The sequence below is a fragment of the Vulpes vulpes genome, chromosome 4, assembly GCF_048418805.1.
Source record: "Vulpes vulpes isolate BD-2025 chromosome 4, VulVul3, whole genome shotgun sequence".
NCBI lineage: Eukaryota > Metazoa > Chordata > Mammalia > Carnivora > Canidae > Vulpes > Vulpes vulpes.
This window is the reverse complement of record NC_132783.1, coordinates 5728494-5735143: the sequence shown is the minus strand read 5'-3', so window position 1 is coordinate 5735143 and position 6650 is coordinate 5728494. Positions and strand designations below refer to the sequence as shown.

The 6650-nt window shown below is 33.5% G+C and overlaps 1 pseudogene; it reads left to right on the top strand.

Moving 5' to 3' along the window:
- The first annotated feature begins 562 nt into the window (after nucleotides 1-562).
- Nucleotides 563-5047, top strand: LOC112934949 (cytoskeleton-associated protein 2-like pseudogene; annotated as a pseudogene).
- The last annotated feature ends 1603 nt before the right edge of the window (nucleotides 5048-6650 follow it).

Genomic DNA, 6650 nt, shown 5'->3' with positions numbered 1-6650 from the left:
TCTATGAATTTAGGTTCTGAACCTTAAAAACCCAGAAAATAGTAAGTCTGTTAATAATGGGAGTTAGCATTATTAATTAATTAAGTATGATGTGTCAGACACTATGGTAATGGCTTTGTATGCACCATCTCATTTATTAATCATAATAGCTTTCTCACTTAGGAATTCTTATGACCTCTGTTTTAAATACAAAGAAATAGAGGTTAAAGAGGCTAAATAACTTGCTCAAGATCTATTCAGTTAATAAATATTTATTATACAGGCCCTAAACCAAATGTTTGGTACCTATCAATGGAAAAAAAACAGACAAAACCTTTGCCATCATGAGGCTTACATTCTATTGGGTGGGTATAGTAATTTAAAAACCATACTATATGTTGGCAAATTAAATTTAAATTTAAAAATGTAAAAAAATAAATTTGGCCAAGCAGAAAAAATAAATAAAATTAAAAATAAGTCAAATAAATAAACTGTATATTTTTTATAAGATTATAAATACTATGAAAAAATGTATAACATAAAGCTGATGGGTAGGGCAATTACAATTTTAAATATGGTGGTCATGGTAGGCTATTGGGCACCAGAAACAGGTTTTTATCCAGGTTCAGTTCAGGTATCTCTTTTAAACTTTTTCTATCCAACAAAATTAACAACTTTAGATTTTATTCTATCATTGAACTTGGTTCTTATACTAAGGATCAAATATTTTTCAGAAAGATCCCTCTGATGGTCCTGTGGAAGATACACTAAACAATTTTTTTTTTTAAAAAAGGGGAAGAAAACCGGTCACATAAGAGTCATTGTGCCACTGCTGATAAAAAAATGGCAAAGAAAGCTCCAAGATCAAATACCAAGTGCCAAAATGCCAAGCCCTTATGTAAAAGCTAAAAGTAATTGTCTGAATCTTCTACCTTTTGAATCTATTATTATTCCCGAAAGGGATGTTACCAATCATATTACTTTGCCTATCAAAGCTGTAAGATCCATCAGCATTAAACCCCAGCCCAGATCTACCAATATCACAGGATCCAGAAACCAAAGTCGGAGACACCAAAACTTCCAGGCAAAAGACAGACTTCAGGATGAATTTCTTCAATAGTCAACAACAGCATGAAACTGGATCCTCCACTACCGAAGAAGTGTCTAGGAAAACTGTGGGGTCACTTAATATATAGGCAGTGAAAACTGCAAAGAAGCAGGTAGCAGATCAAGGAAATGTTAAATGTGCAGACTCTGTGGACAATGTTGAAAATGAATCCTTGAATACTTTCTAAAAGAGATAAACACAAAGAGACTTGCCTAAAACTTTCCCAGACTGAAAGGAAGCCAAATCCTGAATTACAGACAATAGGTAAACCAAAGATTATCTCTTATAATCAAACCAAGAGCAGTTTGGCTCCTAAATAAGCCTTGGGCAAAATTTCAGGGAATAGTGCTATTCTGAAAGACAGAGTTAATAAAGAATTTGTTAGGGAACCACAAATTAGGATTCCACCACTAAAGCCACAGCAACTCTTGAGAGGAACAAATCTTGCAAGAACAGGAGAAAAACCCCCAAAGACAGTTCTTTCTCATTATGCTCAGCCCCTTAGTAGGACTCTAAAATCAAAGAAACCAGTCGTCAAGGACATAAAGGTTAATAGAGATAAATACAAAAGACCAAATAAAATTAAGTTACAGTCACACACTGTTACTTGAACAAAATGAACAAAATATAAAGCAATCCAAACCCTGGACATGCCCCAGTGTGCTTCAGGGAGGCTATAGCAACAGACATTCAAACAAGAAGCAGGATCAAAAATCCACTAAATCTGTTTTAGGTCTCGGATATCTTGTGCACTGCAAAATACCAAAAGCCATAAGCTAAAGTCCTAATTTGATAGTTGGAAATTTTAATTCAGTCATTCCAAGCACCCCTAACATAATAATAGCAAATGGCATTAGTGGGAATAAATGCAGCGACAGCTATCAGCAAAAAGTTAGAATTATTTTCTCAATAAGACAGCTCCCAAACCTCAAGCTGGTGACCAAACTGTAAATGCAAAAAGAGTCCCATATAGGACAAAAAACTAATCCAAATATTAAGATGATCACAGCAGAAGATAGAAGGAAACAACTAGAAGAATGGCAGAAATCTAAGGGGGAAACAATCTATAAAGGTCCACTTACGTAACTTAAAGAAAAAAGAAAAATAATAGAGAGAATTAATATTTCATTCTGGAAGAGTATGGAAAAGAAGTTGAAGAAAAGAAAGCACAACTTGACCTGTCCTATAAAACTAACAACACTCTAACAGAATTGGAGCTCGTTGAAGGGGGTGTACTTTTTAATGATATATTTTCCATATTGTCCAGTGTTCCTGAGGCTGAAACATTTGCTAAATTCTAGATCTGCGACGCAAAGTTGTTGGCCAGTAAAGGCACCTTTGATGTTCCTGGGCTGTAGGAAGAGGAAAAACACTGATACAAGAGTTGGAAGAAGGCGTTCTTCATAATGGCAAGACCCCAACAGAATAACAGAAGGAGTTACTTCGGCCTCTATAGTTGCAGAAATGAATATAACATCAATAGAAGAGTGGGCCAATAAGGCGGGATCTGAAAATTCTTGTCTTTCTCTAAAAGAAAAGAGTTTACACCAATACTTCAAATAATCAAGGCAGAGCAGGATAATCATCCTGGTATCAAATTACAAATCACCTCAACCCTAGAATAAGCAAGACATGAAGCTCATCACTCCTATATGGCATTTGCAAGGACTGAATGAGCTGTGTCCCACTATGCGGGGAGTGTTGGGAGGACATGACTTAGAAGTGGCTTCCCTTATTGAGATTAGAAGTGGGAGAAGGAGAGTATTTTGTATTCCATAAAAATGAAGCTTTGCCTATAAACATTAGACTTTAGAATCTTTGAGCCATAATTTCTCAATGCCTTTTAAAAAAAGCATTTCAGAGCTTCCATGAAAAAAGAAAAAAAAAAAAACCCTTGTCTAGGCAACATGGAAAAAACTATGTAATGGACAGGGAGATTATGGGCTCTCAGGATTTAGTAATTCACTGGGCTTACTCTCAAATTTAATATCCTCACCGGACTGTCTTTGTTTTATTTGCTTAAGGCTATAGCTTGCCACAGTTTTATAGTATACGTAATTTTTAAACTATTGAATATTAATTTACCCTACAAGTATGGTAAAAATTTTCACTTTTTTGATCTACTTTACTCTCAACATAGTTCTTTTTTTTATATCAAAGATTGGTGCCACGTATGATAGACTTTCCTTCCTGCCTCTGCCTTAGCAGAGAAGGTGAGTCTTCCCAGTTGAGCGTAGGAGCTAAGCCTTCCCAGCTAGATGCCATGCGACGGCCTGGTCAAAAACCCTCATTTTACAGAGTTCGTGCTAGCTGTGCTTTTGCTCACAGACCACAAATGACCTTTATGTGTGACTTGGACTTCTGTCACTGTGTCCCTGTAGGTGAGGGACAATTTGTGTCCTGTCTGTCCTAGGCCTCCTCTAATGAAACAGAGTTCTGAATTGGGGTAATCATCTAGCTTTTTATACCTAAATCTAATTTTGCATTTGTTTTTTGACAGTGCTTTAAATAAAATCAAAGGGGAGAAGGGGCGAGGGACATTTGCTTATTCACTTCAATTCTGTGCTCTGCTGTGGGACACCTGGCCTGAGAAGATGATACAAGCCCCAGAGGCTACTATAGGTTATCTTTCTTTCCTCTCAGGCAGCTGCTCTTGGAAAGGTAAAGTCAGAATCATTATGTAAATATAATGTATAGATAAACCTAGCTAACATATTTAACGTTTATATATTAGCTTTGTTAATATTTAAATATTATCTAAAACAAATTTTGTTCGATCCTTTAAAAAAATAGCATGCACTATTGTAGGATTTTAAGCCCGATGTTATGGCAACCCAGAGCAGGGAGCAATTACTAACCATGTTAGGAGATGAGTGACACATAGGGGTTGGTCTTCCAGTGACAAATAGGAATTGCTTGGGTACTGAAGAGGAAAATGTCCATAGAGCAGACAACGTGAGGCTTAAAAACAAGAACTAGATGACAACTTTGTTAAAATAAAAAAAATTAAATATAGCAGTAACACACACACATTAGTGCACAATTCACAAACTATAGGAATTTACCCCAAATTTTGCATGCATTTAAGTTATTACAGATGTGGCATCTATCAGTGAGCACATTTTCTAGTATTAACATAAACTTCTCTGATTCTTATTTGAAAAATTAGAATTTGGTAACTTTTAATGTTTCTTTCAGTTTCATGAGTCTATGACATATCAAAACTAAAATTGTGTACAGATCTTCCTCTACTCACATTAGGGCTGTATTCTAATACACCCATGCACTGTAAGCGAAATCCTCCTAAGTCAAAATGGATTTAATCCACCTAGCCTCCTGAACATCATAATTGAACCTGGTCTACTATAACTGTGCTCAGAACACTTACATTCGCCTACAGTTGGGAAAAATAATCTAACACAAAGCTTATTTTATTAACTAAGTATTGGATATTTCATCTAATTTATTAAATACTGTCCTGAAAGTGAAAAAGGATGAGTATAGAATGGCTGTAAGGGTACTGGTAGCTTACCTTCACCATCACATGGCTGGCTGGGAGTTGTGTGCTCACTGTCATGAAAAAGTATCATACTACATATCACTAGTCCACAAAAAAAAAAAAATCAAAATTCAAAATTTGAAGTAGAGTTTCTACTGAGTGTGTATCATTTTTGGACCATGATAAAGTCAAAAAATCATAAGTTGAATAAGTTAAGAGACCATCTGTACATGTATTTTTTTTTGCTAACCCCCAAATCATTTTCATCATTTACTCATTATTTTTTCTAAAGCAGAGTCTGACTTGTAGCAGACATGATTTTGTACTGTAAAGTCAATATAAAGGCATTTCTACTTATTCAAATAATCAAATAAATATTGTAAATGTTACATACTGCAATTTCTTTTCAGTCACCAAAACTATCAAACTTTCAGATGACCTTTAAATTGCTGATTAAATAAGCTATTTCTTTTGTGAGTCTCACACAAAATTATTTGTTCTCAGTATGACAACTTCCTTTCTGTCACTAATATGTGCTTGAGCTAATTTCCTCACAAATGAAGAGATATAAAAACTTGCTCAAATATTATGTTACTCAGTAAGGGGTAATGTAAAATCTGAAAGTACCCTGTCTCATTATTCCTCCACCTGTATGTATTTTTTTGATTGAAAGACATTAAATAGAGCTTCAGCAGGGGAGAATGAAATAAAATAGTGGTTCTTTTGCAATTAGTGGAAAACTAGTATAATAACCATATATGAGTAAGCCTTACATAATTCTTTAGATTTTTCTTTTCAAAGAACATTCTCAGTGCATGTTCCCATTTTTATTTAGGATTAATTAATTATGTTATTTTTTTTTTCTGTATGTGAATCTTTCAGTGACATTCACCAAAGTGCAATCTATCCCAGTATTTTTCAGCAGGTTAGATAATAATATTAATTATCACAGTATACTTAGAAAATAATGCTTTTATTAATATGACTTTGTCTACAACATTAATAATTTCTATTTTTCTAAAGAAGAATTGTAGAATTTGGTGTCTAGTGAAGAAATAAGCGTGATTTCAATTCTAAATGATTTGAGAGATCTAAAAATTAATCTCTAACTTCTCTAAGTGGAATTAAACACTGAATCTTTTTAATCTTTAATACAGTTTAAATTGATAATTTCCAAACTATCAAAAATCTTTATTAAAATCTCTGAGAAAATAACATTTATTGTGATAATTCTCCCTAGTGAATAAGAAATTGACTCTTAAACATTTCAGCCTTTATGTGATAACAAAAATCTAGGGCAACTTCTCTGTGTCACTTGTTTTATTAGTACATTCTTTCCCTTATTTAAATCTAGCTTGTGAACACAGTGTTTCTTTCTTCATAAATGTAACTCAATATATTCAATAAGCATGTTATAATAATAAAAATGTAAAAAAGGAAAAATCTAGGGTAGAAAAATGATTTATAAATTCTGGTTCTTTCCCACTGCCAACAAAATATTAACTCTGTATCAGAATGTTTAAGAGATTACATTTTATACATACATTTTTAGCACACTGAATTGAGTAAATTTATCTGTTTTAGATTTACTCACTGAAAATAATCTTCTCAGAACCTAATCCATAGAGATGCAATAGGGAATGAGAAAAATCCTGCCTTTACAGTGCTCTTGTTCTAGCTGGAGAGACAAGTATTATAAAATAAACAAATCAGCATGCCACTTATTGGCAAGTGCAAAGAAGAAAAAGAATAAACTTTGAAGAACATTTCATAGGGTCAAAACTTATTAAAAGTTACAAGAGGCCCTCAAAAGCATCCTTTTATCTTGTTTTCATTTTTATTCTCCTGTCAACAGTGAATCATTTTTTTCACTACATGTACTCAATATCCTCTTTCTCTATTTACTGTCTTCATAGAATAAGCTAATATAAATTCTTCTTGCTGATTGATTAGCCTACTGCACCTACTAAAAGCTTAATTATATTAATTACACACTTTGTATTTTTTATATTAAATTATATATAGCAGAGGATTCTGGGAAGATGACAAGGTAGGAAACACTAG